This window comes from Trachypithecus francoisi, unplaced genomic scaffold (assembly GCF_009764315.1).
Source record: "Trachypithecus francoisi isolate TF-2019V2 unplaced genomic scaffold, Tfra_2.0 Lachesis_group0, whole genome shotgun sequence".
NCBI classification, from domain to species: Eukaryota; Metazoa; Chordata; class Mammalia; order Primates; family Cercopithecidae; genus Trachypithecus; species Trachypithecus francoisi.
Genome location: NW_022681453.1, coordinates 61,633,989 through 61,660,378, shown reverse-complemented (window position 1 = coordinate 61,660,378; position 26,390 = coordinate 61,633,989).

Genomic DNA, 26,390 nt, shown 5'->3' with positions numbered 1-26,390 from the left:
TTGGTATATATTTTGGTCTTTCTATAACAAAAGACCTAGCATTCGTGTCATGAGAGACCCAGAAAGAAAGAAAGATGAGGTGGAGCTGAAAAGATTTTCAAGGAAATAATGGTTAGAAATTTCCCAAATTTGGCAAAAGACATAAATTTACAGATTCAAGATCCTGAAGCAAACGCTAAATGGCATCGATCGAAGCAAACCTATGCCAAGACACCTTCTATTGAGACTTCAGAAAATTAAAGACAAAGACAAAAATCTTGAAAGTGGCAAGAAAGAAACAACATCTTGGCCAGGCGCCATGGCTCACGCCTGTACTCCCAGTACTTTGGGAGGCCGAGGCAGGCAGATCACTTGAGGTCAGGAGTTCAAGACCAGCCTGGCCAACATGGCAAAACCTTGTCTCTACTAAAAATACAAAAATGAGCCAGGTGTGATGGCCCATGCCTGTAATCCCAGCTACTACGGAGGCTGAGGCAAGAGAATCATTTGAACCTGAGAGGCAGAGGTTGCAGTGAGCCGAGGTCGTACCACTGCACTCCAGCCTGGGTGACAGAGAGAGACTCCACCTCAAAATAAATAAATAAATAAATAAAAATAAATAAACAGCCTGGGCGCGGTGGCTCACGCCTGTAATCCCAACACTTTGGGAGGCCGAGGCGGGTGGACGACACAAGGTCAGGAGATCGAGACCAACCTGGCGAATACGGTGAAATCCCATCTCTACTAAAAATACAAAAAATTAGCAGGGTGTGGTGGCACGCGCCTGTAGTCCCAGCTACTCGGGAGGCTGAGAGAATCACTTCAACCCAGGAAGCAGAAGTTGCAGTGAGCCAAGATCACACCACTGCACTCCAGCCTGGGCGACAGAGTGAGAAAAAAAAAAGAAACAGCATCTTACCTTTAAGGGAAAACCATTTTAATGACAGCAGATTTCTCACTGAAACCATGGAGACCAAAAGGAAGTGGCACAGCACTTTTCAAGAGCTGAAAGAAAAGAACTCTCAGCCCAGAATCTTACATCCAGTGAAAATATCCTTCAGAAATCAAGAGGAAATCAAGACATCTTCAGAAGAAGAAAAAAAAAAAAAAAGAGACTTTGTCACCAGCAGACCTACCCAAAAGAAATGATTAAAGGAAGTTTGCCAAACAAATAAAATGACAAAAGAAGGAATCTCAAAGTGCAAGGAAGGAAGAACACAGTCAACAAAATATACATAGATACAATAGACCTTATCTCTTGAGTTTTCTAAATTATGCTTGATAATTGGAGCAAAAATTATAACACTGAATGATGTGATTGCCAATGTATGTAGAGGAAATATTAAAGAGAATTATATTATAACAGGGGAGAGAATAGGGAACATGAAGGACTTAGGTTTATCCACTTCACCACAACTAATAAAATGTCAACATCAGTTAACTGTGATGTTATAAATGTATAATCTAATACCTGGAATGACCACTAAAAAATCTGCACAAAGAGATGCTCTCAAATGTACTATATACAAACCAAAATACAATTTGGCAGGCCTGTGTTCAGAGCTGAGACAGAACCCAGTGAGGTGTCAGAGTGGGTCATAAGCCTAGGGCTGGCCTGTCCACCCAGTTTCAGCCAAGGGTTGTGGAGAGGGAGGGCGCTGTGCAGGCTGGGAAAAGGTGGAGACAAAAGAGGCATCTTCCTTAAAAAATGCAGGGAGGCACTCACTGCCAGGCCTGTGGGTGGCCTCTAAGAGGCTGAGCCTCATGGAGGACAGGCAGCCAGTTCTAGGCAGTGTGGCAAGCCAGGGGCAAACTGGAACTGGAACTTGGGATTCTGAGGTCACCCTCTCAGGGCGTAGGAGTTTGCATGTCCTTAGTTAAATACAGAGACCCAGCCAGGGGCAGGGTCTGGCCTTTAGATCACTGTGAGGAATTGAATGGGGAAACTGAGGCTGGAGCACAAAGTAATGGATTGGACTAGCACTGCACAGTGGTGGTGGGTGTAGCCAAGATGCAGTAGCTTTGTGGCCCTGGGTGAAAGGACCTCCAAGGTCACACCAGACACGGGGCTGAAGGACCAGGGGCAGATCAATTTCCAGAGGCAGCCACAGAGCACCTCCCATCCCACAGACTCTTTTGCAATGTGACTGTCTTAGTCCATTTTGTGTTGTTATGAAACAGTACCTGAGGCTGGGTCATTGATAAAGAAAAGAGGGTCCTTTAGCTGGCCATTGTGCAGACTAGGAAGTTCGAGGGCATGGCCCTGGCGTCTGTTGAGGGCTTTCATGCTGCTTCATAACATGGCCAGGGTCAAAGGGAAAGTGGGCAAGTGTGAAGGGAGATAAACTGAGAGGTGCTTGGCTTTATAACAACCCACTCTCGAGAGAACTAACTTATTCCCATTAGAATTCATCCAGCCTCATCCCCATCAAGCTACCAATGACTTTCTTCACAGAATTGGAAAAAACTGCTTTAAAGTTCATATGAAACCAAAAAAGAGCCCGCATTGCCAAGACAATCCTAAGTCAAAAGGACAAAGCTGGAGGCGTCACGCTACCTGACTTCAAACTATACTACAAGGCTACAGTAACCAAAACAGCATGGTACTGGTACCACAACAGAGATATAGACCAATGGAACAGAACCGAGTCCTCAGAAATAATACCACACATCTACAGCCATCTGATCTTTGACAAACCTGAGAGAAACAAGAAATGGGGAAAGGATTCCCTATTTAATAAATGGTGCTGGGAAAATTGGCTAGCCATAAGTAGAAAGCTGAAACTGGATCCTTTCCTTACCCCTTATACGAAAATTAATTCAAGATGGATTAGAGACTTAAATGTTAGACCTAATACCATAAAAACCCTAGAAGAAAATCTAGGTAGTACCATTCAGGACATAGGCATGGGCAAGGACTTCATGTCTAAAACACCAAAAGCAACGGCAGCAAAAGCAAAAATAGACAAATGGGATCTAATTAAACTAAAGAGCTTTTGCATAGCAAAAGAAACTACCATCAGAGTGAACAGGCAACCTACAGAATGGGAGAAAATTTTTGCAACCTACTCATCTGACAAAGGGCTAATATCCAGAATCTACAAAGAACTCAAACAAATATACAAGAAAAAAACAAACAACCCCATCAAAAAGTGGGCAAAGGATATGAACAGACATTTCTCAAAAGAAGACATCCATACAGCCAACAGACACATGAAAAAATGCTCATCATCACTCGCCATCAGAGAAATGCAAATCAAAACCACAATGAGATACCATCTCACACCAGTTAGAATGGCAATCATTAAGAAGTCAGGAAACAACAGGTGCTGGAGAGGATGTGGAGAAATAGGAACATTTACACTGTTGGTGGGATTGTAAACTAGTTCAACCATTATGGAAAACAGTATGGCGATTCCTCAAGGATCTAGAACTAGATGTACCATATGACCCAGCCATCCCACTACTGGGTATATACCCAAAGGATTATAAATTACTCTACTACAAAGACACATGCACACGTATGTTTATTGCGGCACTATTCACAATAGCAAAGACTTGGAATCAACCCAAATGTCCATCTGTGACAGACTGGATTAAGAAAATGTGGCACATATACACCATGGAATACTATGCAGCCATAAAAAAGGATGAGTTTGCGTCCTTTGTAGGGACATGGATGCAGCTGGAAACCATCATTCTTAGCAAACTATCACAAGAAGAGAAAACCAAACACCGCATGTTCTCACTCATAGGTGGGAACTGAACAATGAGATCACTTGGACTCGGGAAGGGGAACATCACACACTGGGGCCTATCATGGGGAGGGGGGAGGAGGGAGGGATTGCACTGGGGAGTTATACATGATATAAACGTTATGCACATGTACCCTAGAACTTAAAGTATAATAAAAAAAAAAAAAAAAAAGAATTCATCCAGCCTCATCAGAGTGAGAACTTACGACCTAGAACAGCACCAATCACTTATGAGGGAAATGAATACCCCCCACTAGGCCCCACCTCCCACCACAACCACACTGGAGATCCCATTTCAACATGAGCTTTGGGGACAAACAGACCACAGCATTGACTTTGTCCTGTCCCTGCCGAAGGGTGGCCTCTAACTTCCCCGCCCCCATGCCCCTAGCCTTGAACCTGACCTGGCCTTGGTGACTTATTTTGCATTGGCAAAACATTGTAGGAATGAGGTCAGAAGAATGAGGTCCCTAGGAACACTGGTCCTCAGGATGCTTCTCCAGAGCCCAGCCTGCCATGCTGTGAGGAGGGGCGAGCCACCCAGAGAGGCTATGTCAGCTTTCACTCAAGCCCCGGAGCTAGGCTTGGTGTGAGGAAGCCTCTAGGTCCCTCCAGCCCCCAGTAGCCTGAGTCACCAGGGTTACCATCCAGCCTTCAGTCTCCCCAGCTTTCTGGGACATGCGGAGCAGAGGGGAAGCACCCTGATGCACTCTGGCTAAATTCCTGACCCACAGACTTGGAGAGCAGGAGAAAATGGCTGCTGTTTTAGGCCTCTAGGCTTGGAGTGGTTTGTCACCCAGGCACCTAGAACAGAGTTCCCCTCCTGTTCACCCCATTCCCACCTGGGCCAAAAGACTTCCCTACTTTTTTTTTTTTTTTTTTTTTTTTTGAGACAAAGTCTCACTCCGTCGCCCAGGCTGGAGTGCAGTGGTGCAATCTCAGCTCACTGCAACCTCCGTCTCCCAGGTTCAAGTGATTCTTGTGCTTCAGCCTCCTGAGTAGCTAAGGCTCCCCTACATTTAAGTGGGCAGGGGGCTGGAGGGGTTGGAGGCCCAGGACAGAGGAGGCAGTTTGTCTGCCTCAGCACTGGGCCTGCAGGATCTGGGAAAAAGACTCGGGCTCAAGGTCCCTCCGCCACAACTGACTGCCACCTGGGCCAGTGTCTTCCCCTCCTGGACCCCCTGTACCTTCATCTGTCACACAGGGATGATGAGGCAGAGAACATGCCCAGCACACACTTGACGCTACTGTGTACAAGCGGGCTCCTGCTTTTCTTTATGTAGCTGCTATCAGGCTTGTACTGCCTGGTCTGTAGACAGCCCGCAGGGGCACCTCAGAAGAGGTAGGGCCGTGCACTTTCTAAGCCTCGGCTTTCTGCTTCTCCAAGTGAGAGAAGCACTGTGTGGGGTGTCTGACGCCGACCCCTCTGTGTCTCACCTTCTCCCTTGCCCTTGAATTGTCTTCCTCCCTCATCACCTGACAATACCACTCTGGCCTGGCTGGACCCCAGCTTCCTCCCTTGCCCCGGCAACCCTCTCTCCCAAAGACACCATCAAGACTTTAGAACTTCACAGCTGACCTCACTGCATCTGCCCAGCACTCTTCACATGCCACGGTCACGGTCGCCTGTGACCTGGCCTGGCTGCCTCTCTCCCTGTCTCCTGATCCCCGCCCTGTGAAGCCTTGCCCTGCTGGAACTCCAGACAAAATCGACGGACAGTGGAGAATCCTGGCAGATGCCGCCTCCACCGGTGATGGAGGTGAAGGGCCCCGGAAAGCAGTGGTGCTGGTGCATGAACCCCCATGTGGTGTGATGAGGGGCACCTCCTCTCTGTGGTCCTCCCCCGCAGGATGCCAGTGCCATCACAAGGAAGCATCAGAAAAGCCCCAGGGGAGGCCCATCCTGTGGACTAACTGGACAGTGCCCTTCCAGAGTGACCAGGTCACAAAAGACGAGGAAAGGCTGGAGGGGACCGAGGAGACAAGATGACCACACACGTAATGGATCCTGGATTATTTCCTGAAACAGTAAAAGATCATCAGTGGAAATGCTGGAGACATCTGAACTCTAGTTCACGGTGGCATAGCAACAGTTATTCCTTAGTTCTGACAGTTGTACCCCGGTTACGTGATGTGTTAACGTACAGGACAGGAATTCTCTGCACCACCTTTCAGTTCTTCAGTAAATCTGAAATTATTTCAAAATAAAAGGTTTAAAAACCCTAGTTGCTTTAAAATTCCTATTGTGTCTCTCACTGTAACTGTATGCATAATCATTATAATAACTCAAATCAGCAGAGACACACAATGGTGACAGTGCCAGCCCCCCTTCAAGGAGAGGCTGGCGTAATGCATGTGCCTCCAGGTCCCGTGCATGTGTTAACACATATCATAACTTGGTTTCGTTTTTCTCATAAATGGGATATAAAGCACACTGTGTCCTGCCACTTGCTTTTTCTCTTGTTACTCCCAATGGGGCGTCTTCCAGGTGGGACCTGTGTTCATGGCCGTGGATGTAAACCATATTTCAAGCAGGCTTCTGGGTGAGTTGTAATTTCTGTGTCCGACTCCTCATCAGGGCAGATTCCATAGACGCTGTATTTACCTAGTACTGTGCACCATGAGTGGCTCCTTCCAGGAGTGAAGAAAAGTGTCGAGTTACCATTTCTTGTTCTAAGCTCTTGCTTCCATTATCTTCAAAACACATTTCCGTCACATGAAACTTCTTAAGCCACTTGCTCATTTTGTTAGGGTTAGTTTAATTAAAACCAGAGACTATAATCCACAAATCCACTTAACCAGGAAATTTGCTGAAACAGAATAGACCTGTGTGGGCCCCTCTATGCTTCAGGGCTCCCCTTGCTGCGAGGGGACACGGCTGTCCCAGCACCAGGGCCTCCAGAGGGCCTCCGGAGGGTGGTGCTGTCTTTACAGTATGCATTAATCAAGCTGATTTCTTTCTTGTTGTGGAGTAACACGTGTACAAACTAGAAGTTCTAATGTTTTCTTCTCACACCCTGTGGTATGCATAGAAGTTCCAGCATATTTTTTGCAGCATATTAACCAGTGTCTTGGCCTGCATGAAGGGTTGGTGCTCCATTTTGGGGACCCCTGGGCCAGGTCCTCTGCCATCCTCCACAAGGCTAACTTGTCCTCCAGGCTCTGGAGACTCACCTACCCCCAAGGAAGAGAGGCAGAGAACATGCACAGCATACACTTGAGCCTGACTCCCCAGCTGCATCAGGACCCCCTGATGCTCTGGTCATAGCCACCTTCCTCCCTTTGGTCGAACTTGATGCTGACCATACCAGTGGGTGCAAGCGACCCCCTGAAGCCTCTGAGGGCAAGCTCCTGCTCTCTGTGCTCACTCTGCCCAAACAGGCAAGTGCTGGAGGTGCTGAGGATGCACGGTGGAGGAAGGAATGGGATTTGCTCTGAACACAGGAGGAGAAGATCTGCTCCTCTCTCTCATCACAGCCCACCACACCCCAGAACACAGCTATGCCTGCTGTGCATCTCACACCTGCCCCTCCTGTCTTCCCCACACTCAGCCATCTGTCGGAAAGCTGTGGCCCCTGCTTCCCAGCTTCCCCTCTAGACACCCCTGAACCCCCAGGACTCACGGCACGTCCCTGCTTAGATGCTGTACATGGTTCCCCCATTGCATTTAAAGGCTATTCCTGCCCAGGCGCGAAGCTCACTGTTGGCCCTGGCTAGCTGCTCCCCTACCACCCTGCACTGGGCCTCCTCGCCCTTTTTGTCCTTGGAACCTTGGCACAGGCTTGGGATGCTCCCCAGCTCTACGCAGCCACTCTGCTCCATGTCCCCTGGAACCTAGGCAGGGCCTCCTGCTGTGAGCCTCATGTGTTTCTCTTCTCTTTAAAGGCCGCAGTGTCCCCACACACCCAGTGGGTGTTTGCTAAAGGCGGGCACACATGAGTAAAGGGAAGGAGAGAGGACCAGCACGCCCCACCCCAGGAGGTGAGGCAGTGGGCAAGGCCCAGGCTCTGGGCTGAAGGCGGCTACTGCAATCCTAGCTGATACCAAGGTCCAGGTGGGGTGGGGGTGAACAGAATAGCTGGTTGGGCACAAGGGTGTGGACAGGGCTGGAAGCCACTGTCCCTGTGTGTCCTGCTTTCCCTCCCTGGGAGGTCCCTTGGGCATCTCAGCCTAGGGAGGCACCTTCTTCCCTCCGAGGGCTGGCATGTGACAAAGAGAGGGTGGCGTTGGGCGGCACCTGTGCCTGCGTCTGTGTGAATCAGATCTGCTGCCTGTTGTTATGAGCTTTGTGTCTGCCTGGATTGGTGCGGGGGTGTGTGTGTTTGTGTACCAGCGTGTGATTGTTTTGGTTTGCTGTGATGAGTGTGGGTGTGTTTCTGTGGGGGGCATGAGTGCTCTGTGGGGGTGTCTGCTGTGGGAGTGGGTCCGTGTCCCCATGTGCCTGCGGAGCTGTGTGTAGGTGTCTGTGTGCTCCATGAGCCTGCATGTTCCAGCTCCCCTCACCACAGGCCCGCCAGACCCTGCCCAGTTCCCCACTCTTCGCTCTCCGCAGTTCCCATCACCTAGCAACAGACAGAATCAGAGCAGTGGCCTCTGCAGACAAAGAAGGTGTCTCTAGGAGGGAAGAGCTGGGAGGTGGGAAGTGGGGGAGGGGCCCCAGACCAGGCTCAGAGCAGATCCTTGCTCCTGGCCTCCACCGCAGGAGGTGGCTCACCCCTCCGCATGGAACAGGTCTCTCTCCATCCCCTCCACCCTGGACTTCCTCCTCCTTGCAGGCCCCAGAAGCTGGAGAGGGCTGGTCGGGGTTGGGCTCACACAGTGGTGGAGCTCACAGAAGCTGACCCCACCCAACAGGAGCCCAGAGTGGGCCTCAGCCAGGCAGGGGTGATGAGATGGAGGCATGGGATGGACTCTGGGGGCATGGAGGCCTGACCCTGAGTGCACTCAGGCGAGGATGGGGGACACTCAGATCTGCCCCTCCCTGCAGGAACCTGGTTTCCCCACCCTGGAGGCCAGTGCCTAAGGGCGTTCCTGTGCAGCTGTGGGTGAAGGGTGGGCCATCCTGAGGGTTGGGAAGGGAACAGGCCCAGGTGCCTCCTGTGGCCCTCAACGCCCTGGAACCTGGCCTCTCCTGGGACTCCAGTCTCCCCGGCACACCCCTGCTCTGTCCGCACACTCCAGCCATGCCGGTCAATGAGCCAGACTCTCTTGGTATCTTTGCACCACCCTCCCCTGCCCAGCACACCCTTCCTCCAGGTTGCCATGGTGCTCACGCCATCGTTCCTGTGGTCACGCAGTTGCCACCACTTGGGTGAAGCTGGTCCTGGCCACTGTGTGGCGGCTTTCCTCCCCACGCACTCTGTCCCCCACCTCTGCGTTATCTCGCCTGAGGCACTTAGCTCGCTCTAAGATGGTCCTAGTTACTCCCTGATTGTCTATCCTCTGACTCACCCATGATCTAATAATAAGCTCCATGATCTAATAATAACCAGATTCATTTAGCACTTACTATGTGCCAGGCACCGTTCTCAGCCCTTGATGTCTTCTAACTCATTTTACCCTTGCAGCAACCATACAATTTAAGAGCTACTGTCTCCAGTTAACACTTGGGGACACTGAGGCAAAGAGCATGGCTGAATACTGTGCCTATGATGACAGAGGGACAGCCTATTTTGTTTGCTGCTGTATCCTTAGCATCTGGCACAGAGAAGGGGTCCTGGTACATTTCTAGAAAGAATGGAGGGGAGCAGAGTCTCCCCCAGCACCTAGGATTTGGTGCCTCCCTGCCCAGAGCCCTTGCTATAGCATATGCTGGTGAGGGCTGAAGCTCTAGCTCACACCCCAGACTAGGGTAGGGATCCAATCTGGCTTTGAGGACATCATGTGGAGCCTCTGCTCTGGAGATGGGAACCTGCAGACAAAAGCCTCCTTATCTCAATCCTCTGAAAACAGTTTGACCGGGGAAACAGTGTTCATTCATGAATTTAAGAAAAAAAAATCCCTGATCCCTACTTTTTGCCAACTTCAATGCTGATTTCTAGTAGTACCAAGAAAAATGCAACTGAGCCTCCATCCTCAAGGGGTTCACAGTCTTGTGGGGAGATAGAACGTTAGTGGTCATTCAGATTGTGGTGAAATCTCCCAATGACTGTCTTCTATTCACATTTATTGATGTCCTGGAGCGGAGCTGCTGGGGAGGGGGTACAGGGAGTGGCAGGAGGTGAGATTGGACAGGGAGGGACATCTCTGAGTTCCCGGCCAGAGAACTAGAGGGCAAACAGAGGCCATTCATAGTCCCACGCAAGAGGAGTGACGCGATCGCCTTTGTGCTTTCTAGCTGGCTCCCATGCAGGTGCAGGTGCAGGTGCACACACGCACATACACCATGTTAGATCAGTGGGGCTAGGTGCCACCTTATGAGGCCCCCAGTGGAAAAAGGGCAGGGAGACAGGGGCTTATACAACCATTGGAAGGGTAGGAACATCAAAAGTTGGGACTTGGGGTTTACTGCCAGCCTTCAGGGAAGTAGGATGTTACTGTTGCCTCCCAGGTCGGGAAACTGCTGAAAATTGCTGAAGATATTCAAGGCTTTCTCTTGTTGTTGCACTCAATAAATATTTATAGAATGAATGAGTGAGTGTTCACAGACTCTCATATATATTTATATCATATGGAACTAGTTTTCCCCCAATTTAATAATTATTTATTAGAAAGGTGAATAAAATTATAAATAAAAACAATACCTTCACCATTAACTTTAAAACCTTCTAAATACAATTCTTTGTACTCTCTTGATCATTATTCTTATGAATACATAGGGATGCAATCAAAATAAAGAATATAATTTTACATCCTAACCTTCTTTGCTTAATTTTTAAATTTTGAAATAACCACAGATTTATAGGAAGTTGCAAAGATGATATAAAGAAGTCCTTTGTAGTCTTAGTCCAGTTTCCCCCAATGGTAACATCTTATGTAGCTATTCAATACTGAAACCAGGACGTTGACATTGATACAACATGCATGTTGAATTCTGTCATTTTATCATGTGTGTAGATGCAGGCCTGCTGCAGATCCGAGTCCTGTGACCCGGGTCCTGCCCGAGGGTCCTGCTTCCCCAGGCATCCCAGAAGTAGAGCCTCCATCTCCACCAGAGACTGAGAGCAGACACCTGCCGGTTTATCTGTCCCTTCATGTAGCAGGTGACAGAGGTGCCAGGGGCATGGCAGGGGTACTCTGACACAGCACTGCCCCACGGAGCCCATGTCCCAGGGCAGAAGACCCAAGACACACAGCCAGCCAGGTGAGAGAAGGAATGTCAAGTACAGAACACAACGAAGAAGAAAGCCACTATGAAGGTGGCCCTGTCGCAGGCTAGGGTTGGGAAGAGACCCTGAGATGGAGATGAACGTGCAGGACGTTACTTAGGGAGGGCTCTTGGGTTGACACTGTGGACAGAAAGGGCAAGAGGAGACAGGGCTGGCGGGGAGCTGCGATCAGCTGCAACAGAAGCCCCAGCAACGCAGGCGGAGGTTCTGAAGATTGATGGCCTTCCAGAGGGCCCCAGGGGAGCTGCTCTGGTTACTCATAGGGAGGGGCGTGACCTGAGTTGAGGCAGCTCTCTGCAGCTGGGCATGCTGGATCCCAGCAGGTGGGGCGGTTGGGGGGATTCCGAGCAGCCCCCACAGATGCTGTCCTAATTAGGAAGGCTTCTGTGATGCCTCATCTTGTGCATCAACTTGGCCAGTCCACGCTGCCCAGTTTCTGGTCAAACACCGGTCTAGACATTTCCACGAATGTATTTTTTAGATGGAAAAAATATTTAAGTCAATGGACCTTGAATAAAGCAGATTATCCTCCATCATGTAGGTGGCCTCATCCGATCAGTCAGAGGCCTCAATAGAACCAAGACTGATCTCTGCCAAAGAGAGAATTCTTTCAGCAGACGGCCTTCGGACTTGAGCTACGACGGCCACTCTTCCCCGGGCCTACTTGACAGACTTTGGGTGTCTCAGCCTCCACAGTCGTGTGAGCCAATTCCGTAAGATAAATCTCTCTCTTTCTCTCTCTCTGTCTGTCTCTCTCTCTCTCTCTCTCCAGGAAAGAACCTCAGGGTAGCTGGGAGCTTGGTATGTTCCAGGACAGCAGGGAGGCCAGAGCCGCAGTCAGTGTGAGGGGGTCGGAGTGCAGTGGGGCCTTCTGTGCGTGTGGGGCCTCATAAGGTGGCATAGACGTGCACTTGTTCTCTGTGGACAGGGTTTGGGTGGGGGTGATGCTTCCTCTGTTCCCCAGGTAGAGACTCAATGGCTGGCGGCCTGGGGAAGGCAAGGAGGCCATGAGGGGGCTGCTGCTTTGGTCCAGGTGAGAGGTGACGCCACTATAGGGCAGCTGGTGGCATGCATAATTCAAAACAAGCATATTGACCAGATGCAGTGGCTCATAGCTGTGTTCCCAGCCCTTTGGGAGGCCAAGGTGGGAGGACTGCTTTAGCCCAGGAGTTTGAGACCAGTCTGGGCAACATAGGGAGACCCCGTCTCTACAAAAAGTTAAAAAAAAAATTAGCCAGCATAGTGGTGTGCACCTGTGGTCCCAGCTACTTGGGAGGCTGAGGTGGGAGGACCACTTAAGGCCAGGAGTTGGAGGCTGCAGAGTCGTGCTCACACCACTGCATTCCAGCCTGGCCGACAGAGTGAGACCCCATCTCAATAAACAAAAAACAGGTGTATTTTGCAGGCAGCATCTGAAGGCCCAGCTGCTGGCTTGGCTATGAGCTTTGAGGAAATGAGCACAGTCAAGATGGAAGTGCAGATGTGGTCAGGCCCTGTTCCAGGCTCCAGATGTTTCCATCCTAGCACTGGTAAGGATGAGCTCATTTGTTGAAGGGGGAAGTCATGTGCTTCAGGAGGGCAAGGGAATGGGGCATTTGTTTAATCCTGACTTATCCCTGAGCCCCCACAACTAGAGAAATATGTGTAACACCAATGGAAAGGCTGCCTTCCTTCCATACCTGTGGCCACTAGGTGCTCTCACCCCTGCTGCAGGCTAAGGGCGTGGCTGCCCCCTGCCCAGGCAACCTTCAAGGAGTTCTGTGCTGAGCCCAGAGCCAGAGCAAGAGCTGGCTCTGCCTGGAGCAGCTCATGTGAGTTGAGGAGATAAGGCACAAAATAATTAGTGAGCAGAGTGTATAATTAAGTGCTAAATTGTGTGTTTCAGACTCACTGAGCTGTGGGAGTGTAAGGTGGGGGAGTCACGCCAGGCTGGAGTGGCTGGGTGAGGCAGCTTCTGCAGGTTGGGGGCATGACTAAGCGGGGTAGCCCAGAGAAGGAACAAGGTTCCAGGTAGGGGCAAGGCAATGGGGCAAGGGGTGGCAGGAGCACAGTGAGGTGCAGAGAAAGGGAAGAGAGCAGCCATCAGAGCGATGGGGTCTGCAGGTTGGGGCCCCAAGACTGCACTGGGTAAGCAGTGGATCCCAGCACCCTGTGACATGCTGGGCCTCAGGTGCCACATCTGTGAAATAGGGATGCTGGATGTATTCAGTGGGAAAGTGCATGTACGGGTCCAGCCCAGGGTCTGGTACATGGGGACACCCAAGCAGACAAACAGGCAGGCACATATAGACAGAGGATAGGCAGACAGATGGGAGGAGCCAGGTGGTCAGACAGATGTTCAGACATAGATGGGCCAGACAGACTAGCAAGATAAGTTCAAACAGACAGCTGGATTCCTGTGTCCCAGCTCCTGGCCCTTCCGCAGCCCTGACCACAGCAGGTCCTACCCACCCTCACCCTCTGAGAGGCAGGAAGCCTGGGGCTACCAGGTGGCCCCGAGCCTGAGGGCCCTGCATGGCAGGGTGTCCTTGCTGCGGCATTCAGGACCTAGGATTCTGGGAGAGTTGGGCTGACTTTAGGGTTTGGAGACCAGGACCCAAAAGTTCAAAAGGGCCCAAGCAAATGGAAGGCAGGGCTGAGCACGGGTGGCCCTGGGCTGGAAAGAAACCAGGAGGCAGAACCATGAGGGACACATGCAGCCTGGCCAGGCCGGGCCGTGGGCAGTCAGGACAGACACAGAAGAAGGGGCATCATGTCGCTAGCATGGCAAAGGATCCCAGCAGCACGGGAGGCTTCCCCTTGGCAGTGCTGTGTTTGCAGCCTGCTTAGTGTGCCGCCGCCTGTTAAACAAATATTGTGACAGGCCCACTCCGTGGACTCAGGGACGGCGACGGCACTGGCTGTCACCAAGGGCGGCCAGTAATACGGGCACTCTGCACCACGCAACCTCTCCTTCCAACGCAGAGCAAGCTTGCTGCCTAAATAAGCACAGGGCTTGGCCACCACCAAACACACCAAGAGGAGACACAGTGGTGGGGCCCAGTCTGACTCCAGCACTCCTGCCCCCCACACACAGGCAGGAGGAGGCAGCCCCACAGGCCCCTCTGCCCCACCTGACATGGACACCTCAAGCCAGCAAACACCAAGCATCTATCATGTGTGCAGCACTGTCCTGGAAACAGGGAACAGGGCAGAGCTCCCGCCTAATGGAGGAGGCTGGCCATGGACGGATGGAAATACAGCAGGCCTGGTGACAATACAGAGTCAGGAGAAAAGCCACAGGTAGAGCATGACAGGTATTAAAGCAAACTGAAAATGGCTGGAGAAGGACTTCATATTTCTATATGTTAGTCCTTGTGGATGAACTGTAACCTAACTTAATAAGTAGACAAAACTGGAAAAACTGTGTTCAAATAAGGCAAATGCCAACCTATAACCAATCCAGCTGTTTCTGTACCTGACTGCTGATTTCCGTTATTTTCCCATTTTTGTCTATAAATCTTCTTCTGCCATGTCTGCACTGGAGTCTCTGTGAATCTGCCGTGATTCCAGGGGCTGCCCAATTCCCGAATCATTCATTGCTCAATTAAACTCCTTGAAATTTAATTCAACTAAAGTTTTTATTTTATCACAGGGCAGTCAGGGAAGGCCTCCTGGAGACTTGGGCAGAGACCCAAAGGAAGTGAAGGGGCGGGCGGGATGGGAGAAGAGCATCTGGAACAGTGCATGCAGAGGCCCGGGGCCATGGCTGTCGCTGACATGTTCCGGGGCTGGTAAGGAGCTGGGTGTGGTGGAAGCAGACTCTGCACCAGGAGAGGAGGCCATGAGGCAGAGAGGTCCCTGGCACTCCGTACAGGCCTCTAGGCCATTGTTGGGCTGTTTCTTCTGAGCGTGGAGCAGAGGAGGGACAGGACCTGACTTTGGGTTTAGGAGCGTCCCTCTGTCTGCTGTGGGGCAGGAGCAGAAGCAGCGAGGCCAGCAAGGACTCTGTGGCAATGACTCAGGAGAGGTGGGGTGGGTAGCCCACAGCAGGGGGGGAACGGAGCCGGAACAGGAGGTCAGATTCTGGGTATATTTTGGAGGTGGAGGTGGCAGGGTTTCTTCGCAGGCCGGATGTAAGGCGTGAGGGAGAGAAGAGACAGGACAGAATGTGCTCATCCACTCATTTGTTCATTCACCCTACATTCACTTTGTCTTTTTGACTAGGTGGGCAGGGAGTGTGGCAGCATTGATGAGAGTAACTTTGCGGAAACACTCCTCTTGGACATCAAATACACAGCCTCAGCCACACAGCCAAGGAGGAAGAAGCTCTTCCAAGAGTCTCCCATCCTCCCGTCCCTCCTCCTCCAGCCTGAACCCCTGCCTAGCCCACAGGGACAGCAGGGCTCCAGAGCTTCTGACCTGCCTGGGGCGGGGGCAGGCCAGAGAAGGGTTGTGGACCACAGCTCCTGTGAACCCAGTCCTGGAGGGGACTGGGCAAAGATGAGGCGCAGGGCGAAGCTAGGAGGCAGTGGCATGCTGGCCCTTATGCAGCAGAGCGAGGTCTGGGGCCCCAAGCAGCCTCACGCACCTGGCTGGAGGTTCAACTGTCCTGAGGCCAGGCAGCCATTGCAGGATTGTAAACCGGAGCAATTTTATTTAAGACGTCACCCTCTGGTGGCCATGTGCAAGGTGGCCTGGAGAGACATCCCTGGGAAGGCTGTTGCCCCAGCTAAGGCAGGAGGAGGGCTCAATCACCTCTCTCTTGGCCACCACAAAGAGGACAGAAGGGCCTGCGCCCCCTCCCACCGCCACTGTGTGCTGAGCTTGTCCCTGCCCCACTGTTCCCTCAGCCCTGGTCCTAACCTCACTGTGACCTTGGGCAAGTTCCAATCCCCACAGCCTCCACGGAAGGGTGGGGCCCCAGGGTCTGTCAGCCAGAGGATCTGACAGTCCTAAATCCACACTTCCTTTTGCAGAGCCCAGCAAAACTGGGCAAGAGGCTTGCAGCCCTCAGGAGGGCTGTGTCCACTGTGGTAGCACAGCTGCGCGGCCTGATTTCAGCATTTTTAAACAGAGCCTCCAGATGGACCTCTTCTGCCTGCCGGGGAGAGCTGGATGGCTGCTGAGCTATCCTGGGCAGCTGCTGCACTCAGGGACTTCCCTCTAATTGGATCCCCTGGAAAGGAGAACAGCCTCAGTCCCAGCCAGCCCATCCATCCATCCATTCATTGGTTCCTTGAGAACCCATCATGTGAACCAGGGCCCTGAGCTGGGGTCTGGGTGAGCAGGAAGAGGAAGGGCTGCACAGATGGAGCACACACTTGGGCAGGCAGGGAGGCCCATGGCCCTAGGCAGGCAGGCATCCGATGCATCATGCAGGGAGGCAGAGTTAAGCAGGGTGGAGTGACCCAGCAAGTGCTTCTCCGAGGAGGTGAGGAGGTGACATTTACGCTGAGGCCTGAATGGAAAAATGGAGCCAGCTGCATCACAGTCCGGGGAGGGCCTCCCAGAGAGGGGACTGCAAGTGCAAAGGCCAAAAGACAAGCAGGAACCTGGGGGCTGTTTAAGGACCAACACGGGAGAAGGGGGAGGTCAGGATTTCAGCAGGTGCCTGTCAAGCAGGGCCTGTGTCTGTGGCAGGAATAATCTATATTTTACACCACGTGTGCTCGGAGAGGCCTGCTTCGAGCCTGCTGGAGCCGCTCCCTCTGCTGTGTTGGGGACTAATGATGCCACTCGTCTGTGCATAGCCACTTTATTATTACTTATTGGCCCACATGATCCTCCACCAGGAGGAACTGTTGGGCTTATTTAATGGATCAGGAAACTGAGGTTCCGAACAAGCAGAGCTGAATTTGAGCAGGAATAGCCATTCCAGCTGAATCCAGCCCTTAGAACTAGTTTGTTTTACTTGCATAGCTTTGAAAATTTGAATGTTTCGACTTTTGGCACCTCTTCAATAGTCTGTGGCACTAGGCTATGGCAGTGTGAGCCCTGGCTCTGCACCAGGTTGTCTGAGGATGCCCCTTCAAACCGGAGGGCACAGCCCCTGCTCTCCCAATCCCATGCCCCTCTGGTGTCCTCACCTGCTCCCCTAGCACCTGAGTTTGCCACCTGGGCCACCTCTGCTTGAGATGGGCTTGAGCCCACCTGCCGTGGCGAGCCCCTGCCTTGCTCAGCTGATAAGGGACACATACACTAGAGATTATCTGAGGGAACAAACAATCCTCCCACATCACCCCCTACCCCAATTCCACAACTGTCTCCTCACTTTCCTGCCACCAGACCTGAGACTCCCAACTCCAACTTTCAAGATGTGAATGAATTCAGAGACCCTAAGAGCTAGAGACCATAGATAGGGCTATCCTCCAGGGGGAAACTGAGGCCAGTGGGGTTCAGGGCCGGCCAGCCAGTCACTCCTGGGGCTTCTGGAAACATGCTGTGAAGAAGCACATTCTTCCCTTCACCCTGGGGCTCGGAGCCCCGGCTCTACATCCATTTAGCTGTGACGCTTGGGCAACAGGCCTCAGTTTCCCCAGCCGTTCACTGACGGGATCACTGTGAAGCTCATGGGGGCTTCTTGGCTCATGTACCGATTGTCTCAGGAGAGGAGCACCTTGTCTCTCTGAGTTCAAACTCAGCCTCCACTTTTGGCTATGTAACCTTGGGCAGGTGGCTTAACCTCTCTGAAGCTTGGTTTCTTCATACAAAAAAGGAGATTATTGTGGGATTATTAGGAGATTCCAGGAGATGATTCAAGAAAAGCCCTTAGCACATAGCAAGTGTTCAGCAAATGTGAGCAAGAGCAGGAAGTTGTGAGCTGACCCGTGTCCCCTCCCCAAGGGCATAGGCCAGGGTCATGACCAATAGGTCAGTGTCCCAGAGAAGGCCAGTCTCCAGGCCTCCTCATCCAGAGTCCACCTGCCTGAGTGGTATAGTCCCAGACTGAGGTCACCCTCCACTCCCACGTCACTGAGTCCCTGCCATGTGCCAGGCAACCCTGTCAGTGCTGGAGGGAGGTCCCATGGAGACAGAGACTGAAGTTCTAGGGGGAGCAGGAAAGGAATAAATAGGGGAGTGGAACAGAAACATCCAGGGAGGAATTGGGACTACTTGGTCCATTGCAGGGAGAGAGAATTTGGGGCCCTCAGGAGAGGTGGAGGGGAATTGCCAAGGAAGGGCTTTCCAAGCGAGGGAGACACACATGCTGGGGCAGGAGGCAGGCACAACCCTGAGGCCTTGTGGATGACCCAAACCTCTTGTGCCCACTGCAAGAGGAGAGGAGGGGATAGGGGAGCCTCGGTGTCAGCTGGGCAGCAGGGCATTCATTCCAGCAGCAGGTCTCCTGGGGATTCTATTTTAAGGTGACAGGAACCCTGGAGGGTTTGAAGCCAGCTCGGTGGTGGGCTTTCCATTCCACACCGAGGCCAGTGGCAGGCTCAGCTCAAACCCTGAGAGTCTGGCTCCAAGCCCAAAGCTCCAGGCAAGAAAATGAAGCTCAGAGGGAAACTCCGGAGGGAAGGATTGGGGTTGGGAAAGTGGTGCGACTGGGGAGGGAGGGGCACAGGCTGTGGTCAATGGGTGCAGTCTGAGGCTGGGGATTCAAGCTGGGGTCTGGAGGTGAGACACGGACTGGGTACTGGAGAGGGGACATAAGTTGGGGTACTGGGGAGGGGTCAAGGGAGGAGGGACGGGGCTGGGGCTAAGGGCTAGGGCCGGGGGAGGGGTTGGGGAGTAACCCAGGCGGTGTTGGCGCAGCTCAGAGCAGACGCACAGCCCGGGGCTGGACAACAGGGCACGCGCTGCCGAGCCCCTCTGAAGGGCGCAACTGAGAGGGGTCTGCGGCAGTCCCGAGGCCCCCCCTCCTCCTTCCCCTCCCCTCCTCCTTCCTCTCCTCCTCCTTCCCCTCCTCTCCTCCTCCTTCCCTCCCCTCCTCTTCCTTCGCCTCCCCTCCTCCTCCTTCGCCTCCCCTCCTCCTCCTTCGCCTCCCCTCCTCCTCCTTTCCCTCCCCTCCCCTCCTCTCCTCTCACGGCCTTCCCCTTTCTTTTACTCTCCCCTCTCCTCCTCTCTTTCTCCTTCCTCTCCCCTCCCCTTCCCTCCTCTCCCCTCCCCTCCTCTCCTCCTCCTTCCCCTCCCCTCCTCCTTCCTCTCCTCCTCCTTCCCCTCCCCTCCTCTCCCCTCCCCTCCTCTCCGCCCCGCTCCCCTTCCGGAGCCCGACGCCGCGCGCCACCATGCCTGGTGCCGCACCGCCCCCTGGTGCCCGCGTCAAGCATGGCGCGGAGCGACTGCACCGCGCCCGGGCTGCAATGGGGGCGAGAGGCCAGCGAGCCCCTACGGCCTCCGGAGGCCGGGCAAGGGGGCGGGCGCAGAACGTCGAGGACTTCCTTGGGACCCACGCTCAGATCCGCCCTGCCCGCACTGGGCTGGGTCCTTGAGACCCCTCCCCTCTCTGGATCTCGCTTCACAGCGGAACATGGCCAAGGTCACTGACTGGGAGTGGCCGAACCAGCGCCAGGCGCTGTCCCGCAGCGCTGTCCTAGTCCCCGCAAGTCAGCAGACTGCACGACTGTCTGAGCCTCAGTGTCCTCATCTGTAGCACGAGCATCATCATACCCCCGGCTTCAATCTTCACCTCTCAAACCATTGAAATCTCAGCAGTAAGAATCCAAGTATCCAAGTGCCAAATTCTCCATCAGTGTCTACATAGTTTTGGTTTAAGTCTGCCTTTTCATGCATTTCCTTTTAGCACTGGAATGAAACTCAAGCGACAGGCCGGGCACGGTGGCTCATGCCTGTATTCCCACCACTTTGGGAAGCCGAGAACGGCGGATCACTTGAGCCCAGAAGTTGAAGACCAGCCTGGGGAACACAGGGAAACCCCGTCTCTACAAAAAAAAAATTAAAATTATCCTGACTTGGTGGCCTGCGCCTGTAGTTCCAGCTACTCAGGAGGCTGAGGCGGGAGGATTGGGAGGATCGCTTGAGCACAGGAGGTCGAGGCTGCAGTGAGCTGTGATCACACCACTGCACTCCAGCCGGGGCAGCAGAGCGAGACCCTGCCTCAAAAAAGCCCCTCCCCACACTCAGTAGCAATGGGCCTGCCTGCCCCAGCTCTGTCCTGGGAGCCCATCTAATCGCTCCTCCAGGGAAAGCCATGTGGGCACGTGGCCAGGGCACCTGGGGCTATTCTTCATTCTGTGAAATCCTGGCTGTTGCAGTTGCTCCTGCTGAGCGATTCGGGTCCCTTCCTCTCTGAGTCAATATGGATCCACAGCCCTACCTCAGAGCATGGATCTTGCAAACATCCCGAGCGCCACGAAATGATGCATCCTCACAGTTCCATCAGGGGAGCCACTGCTGCTGTTCATAGTCGTGAAAATATTGGAAACAACCCATCTAGGAGCTGGTTAGACAAACTGCTTTGGGCACACAGTGGAATACTGCACGGTTGTTGAAGACAGTGAGGAGGCTCCGTGGGCTGACAGGAAAATTCCACATGCTGCTGGGAAACAGGTCCTTCTACATTGCTGTGAGACTCACCACTACCTCTAGATCCCAGGGCCCAGAACAGTCCTGGCACATAATGGATGTCCAATAAATACATGAATGAATGAATGAATGAATGAATGAATGAAGAATCTGCACACTCTAACACTTAGGGACGAGTCAAGAGAGGCTGCATTCCCTGGGCCATGCTGGTAGATGTTAGCAGAAGAACAAACATGCAGAACCACGCACAGAGTATAAGGCTTTTGTGTAGGAATGGGGTGGGGAAATAAGAATGTCTATTTGTATATGTTTGTGTAAAGAAACATTAAAAGGATCCATAAGAAATCAGTACAAGTGGTCACCTGTCTGGGGCATGGGGTGGTCAGGAACAGGGAGGAGAGAAAGAATTCTCAATATACATCACTGTAGCTTTTTAAGCACCGTAAGAATATATTTCCTATTCAGAAATTTTAAAATTTTTAAATCAATGTACATGGCTCTGACGAGGAGTGAGGAAGGAAGCCAAATACAGAAGGATATATATAGAATGCTACGGTTTGTGTGGGAAAGGCATTTCCTTATGTGTGGAATATCTCTGGAAGGATTACAATCCCCTCCTCAAGTGCTGGCAGTGATGGCCTCCAGGGGGAACGTGGGGCCAGGGATTGGAGAGAGGCTCACCTTTGACTACTGATCCTTTTGGATGGTTGGTTGGTTTTGCTTTTGTTTTTTTACCATATGCGTGCTTTGAGATTTTCAAATCAAAAGAAAAAGAGATGAAAAAGCAAGTGGGTGAAAGCCCATGGCGGTTATAATAACACAGCAACTCCCCCCACAGCATTCCGAGGGCATTGGCTGCATTCAGTCACCTAGCACTCTCTGTAGGTACCATCAGCAGCTCCACTTTATGGCCGAGGAAGCTGAGCTGCAGAGCAGTGAGGTGGTCTGCCCAGCGTCACAAAGGGTGAGCACACCCCCAGCAAGTCCCCATGGCCAGCAGCTGGAAAACACCGCTGTAGCCCAACACTATTCAATGCAGGGATTTCCTCTATGAAACCCTCTCAACTGGTTGCCCAGCCTATGCTCAAATACCTCCCAGAATAGGAAGCTGGCCGCCTTACAGGGAGGGCATTCCATGGTCAGATATTCGGGTCAAAAGCCCCTCCCCACACTCAGTAGCAATGGGCCTGCCTGCCCCAGCTCTGTCCTGGGAGCCCATCTAATCCCTCCACGAGGGAAAACCACGTGGGCACGTGGCCAGGGCACCTGGCGCTATTCTTCATTCTGAGCAGTCCTGGCTGTTACAATTGCCCCTGCTGAGCGATTCGGGCCCCTTCCTCTCTGAGTCAATATGGATCCACATGTCCCCTTTTGTTAAACTGCTGTGAACTTCACAGGGACAGTGCTAGCACACACAGAGGCCCCACTGATCTCCTCTAACTCTTCTCCATTTTAATCTTTGGTCTTGCACACATCAGCCCAGCATGGGCATACCCCAGGGCCTTTGCCCTTGCTGTCCCCTCTATCTGGAAAGCTCTTATTATGCCTGCATCTCCCCAGGCTTCAGTTTCTTAGCAGGAGTGTAACCTCCTTAGAAAGGCCTTCACCCACTACTCTAGCTAACATGTCTCCCCATCATTCCCTTTCTCATCCCCATTTCAATCTGGAATCGTCTTGCTTCTTTGTTTCTTTGTCATGTGTTTCCCTTAGTAGAATATAAACTCCAGAGGACAAGGACTCTATTCCATTCACCGCTACTGCTAGATCCCAGTGCCCAGAACAGTCCTGGCACATAATGGGTGTCCCATAAATACGTGAATAAGTGAATGAAGAATCTGCACACTGTAGCACATAGCAATGAGCCAGGAGAGGATGCATTCCCTGGGCCATAGATCTACGAGTCCATCTCAGAGCAGCCCCCACACAGCCACTGTTACAAGCCCTGCACTTTCGCCCTCTCCTCTCCCATCCACCACCCAGGGCAGAGGTGAGGCCAGGAGGCCATCTTCCCAGAGAAATATCAGGGCTCTAAATTCAATTTAAAACAGTTTAATTGCCTAATTGCTCAGCTCTTCGGTGCAGTTTGTTAACAGAAGCGATTCTGCAGCAGCCAGGCCAGCCTAGCAGAAAATTGGCATTTCAGCCAGAGGGAATTAAAGAGGCAGAGCACAGAACTGCCACTGCTCCCAGCTGCCCCCATACCCGCTACTCCACCACCCCAGCCCTGTGTGAGGCCCGACTCCCTGAAGGACTTGCTTGAATCCCTGTTGACATGTCCATAGGTATGGGGGTGCAGGGTGGCGTTTGTGTTTGGGGTTGAGCAGCTGTTCTGCCAGCATGTTTGGACGTCTCAGCCATGTGCTTACCTAAGCATGTCTGTGCTTTCCTTTTCTTCATTTTTAATTTAGGCTTTCAAAGGAAAAACACATGCAAATAATGCAAAAAAACTTTAATTCAAGATTTAAACAGGTTTACATCTACAATGAGCCCCTCTTCCCCCAACCCTGATTCCAGACCACCAGCTCCCTTCCCCAGGGACAAACACCACTATTGGTTTCCTGTGGGTCCTTCCAGAGACAGTTTATGTTTACATGTGCATAAAATTGTTTCTATGCAAATGATTACATACTATAAACATTATGCTGCTGTTGGCGGTGGCGGTGGTTTTGAGAATACATCTTGGAGACTCTTACTAACAAGAGCTTATCTAGACATTCCTCAATCTTTGGAACAGTTGCATGGTAATTCCACTGAAAGACTGTACTTTGATTTCTTAATCCCCTATTGCTGGATATATAAATTATTTCCAACCTCATGCTTTTATAAACCACATAGCAATCTCAATCTTTATCCATACTTCGAGTTTGTACATGTGGGGGTATATGTGTATGGAATTCATATTCCTTTCAAAATCAATCCTTCTCCTCCCCCCGTCCCCTCCCCTCCTCTCCGCTCCCCTCCCCTCCCCTCCCTTGCCTTCCCTTCCCTTCCCTTTTTTTCCTACCTAGAAAGCAATTTTTTTTGAGATAGAATCTCATTCTGTGGTCCAGGCTGGAGTGCAGGAGTGCAATGGTGTGATCTCGGCTCACTGCAACCTCCACCTCCCAGGTTCAAATGATTCTCTTGCTTCAGCCTCCTGAGTAGCTGGGACTACAGGTGAACCCCACCGTGCCCGGTTAATTTTTTGTATTTTTAGGAGAGACGGGGTTTCGCCATGTTGGCTAGGCTGGTCTTAAACTCCCCTCAAGTGATCCGCCCACCTCAGCCTCCCAAAGTGCTGAGATTACAGGCATGAGCCACTGTGCCCGGCCCCAGAAAGCAATTCTTGATTCCCTTACAGGAAAAGAAAGAATGCCACAATCCCACCAACTCAAAAGCAACTAGAAGCCAGGCACAGTGGCTCACTCCAATAATCCTAACACTTTGGGAGGTCAAGGTGGGAAGACTGCTTGAGGCCAGGAGTTCAAGACCAGCTTGGACAACATAGTAAGACACCATCTCTACAAAAAAAATTTAAAAAATTAGCCAGGCATGGTGGCACACACCTGTAGTCCCAGTTACTCCAGGGACTGAGGTGGGAGGATTGCTTGGGCCTGGGAGGTCAAGGCTGCAGTGAGCTATGATCACACCACTACACTCCAGCCTGGGCAACAGAGTGAGACCTGTGTCTAAAAAATAAAAATAAAAAAGCAACCAGAAACAACCGTGATTAGCCCCCCAGAGCAAATCTTTCAGTCCCTCTTCCAAGCTGCTTCTGACTTCTGTCTTACCCAAATGGGCTTATACCATTCAGATTATTTTTCAAGCTGCTTTTTGTTGCACTCAATAATAAATGACACTCATCTTCTGTGTAAACAGCTCCGTACTTCCTCTCGAGGGCTGAATAGCATGCCACCGTGCCCTCCAATGACAGTGGACTTCACCACCCTTTATTAGAATCTAGATTGTTGCCAGCTTTTTATTATTACAAACAGCACTGCAGGGATATTCCTTGCAGCTGAGTGTTGGCACACATCCGTAACTCTCTCCTAAGAATAGCTTCCCATGGCCGGGCGCGGTGGCTCAAGCCTGTAATCCCAGCACTTTGGGAGGCCGAGACGGGTGGATCACGAGGTCAGGAGATCGAGACCATCCTGGCTAACATGGTGAAACCCTGTCTCTACTAAAAATACAAAAAACTAGCCGGACGACGTGGCGGGCACCTGTAGTCCCAGCTACTCAGGAGGCTGAGGCAGGAGAATGGCGTGAACCCGGGAGGCGGAGCTTGCAGTGAGCTGAGATCTGGCCACTGCACTCCAGCCTGGGTGGCAGAGCGAAACTCCGTTTCAAAAAAAAAAAAAAAAAGAATAGCTTCCCAGAAATGGAATTTTTATGTCAAAGGGCATGTACTTTTTTTGCAGCACATGTTTAAACCATTTGAAGTGTGTGTGTGTGTGTGTGTGCGTGTGTGCACTTCTGTCTTGTGTCTGTGGGCCTGAGCCTGTGGTTCCTGCAGGTCCCGGTGCAAATCTGTCATGTGTTTTTGCATAAAGGGCATGCATGTGTGCTTTCTCTTCAACCTTAGTCTCTAAAACTACTCAGCACTGCCCCTCCTCTGCATAGTAGCCAGGGACATCCGGGAGTGGTTCTGAGCCTACATGGTCTTTCTTCCTCTGGGCACAACTGTGGGAGAGGTTGCAGGCCTCACTCTGATCCCTGAACCAAGACAACTCTCCTCTGCCCTGGAACCTCTTGTAGCCAGAGTCAGAAACCCATCCTAAACTGGCTTCACAGTACAGGAGTATTTTGAGTCATTGCAAAGTGCAGGACTTTGGGGCTAGATGGATCCAGGTGTTGAAAGAAGTTCGTTCAGAATCGATGTCTGTCTCCTGGTTCTGGTTCCCAGTGTGCTCGGAGGATGTCCCCACATTGGGCCAGCTGAGATCACATGTCCTTCCTGTGGCCATGGGACTGTGGTGCTTGCCAACTAGCCTGTGTCACAGGCCACCCACCTGTCCCCTCCCTACCCAGATCTCCAGCTCCTCTCTGGAGCCACACCCTGCTCCCTGTGCCCTTGCCCCATCTGCTCATCTGCAGCCCACAGTGAAGAGGTCAGCAGACAGAGATGCTCATGTTTGCTTCATGCCTAGGATAACTGCAGTCTCAGAGGAGACCCCCAGAAACCCAAAATGCTTCCAGCCACAGAGGAGGAGAGTAGCTGGCAGCCAGAAGCATCCATTCCAAGTGAGAGAAGTCAAAGAGAACAAGGCTTAACCCCCTTGTCTTTGAAAAGCACTAAATGATTCAGCAAAAGGGATGAGAGGAAACCTTTGGCCAATTCACGGGTTCACGGCCATCTGTATATGTTCCTATCATCCTGCTTTGTACCTCCAGCCTGAATGATGGGGAGGTCATTTGAAGATGGGGCTGACCCTTCATTGCATGTACTTCTTCCAACCCCAGATTCCATCAGGCTGCACTTCTGAGATTCAGTGAACTCCCACTCATCCTTCAAAACCTATCTCAATGTCGCTGCCTTAGTGAAGCCCTCCTTGGCCCTCAGGTAGGGAGGGTCTCTCTGTCCACTGACAGACCAAGATGGCCAAGCTCTGCCCTCTGAGAATCCATCAGTGTCCTGAGCTGACTTTCCCTAGCCTCGTATCCCTTCATTCCATGAAAGGGGAACTTAGGGTGGAGTGGAAATTTTGATCACCTAAAGGAACAATAATTGTTTTCATTCCTTCATTTAAACAATATGTGTTGAGCACCTACCAAGAACCAGGCCTTGTGCTGAGTGCCTCCACAGAGGTCACAATAGTCATATACTATAAACAAATACAGCATCACAAAGGTTGGCGCATGAAGAAGAGACAGCAGC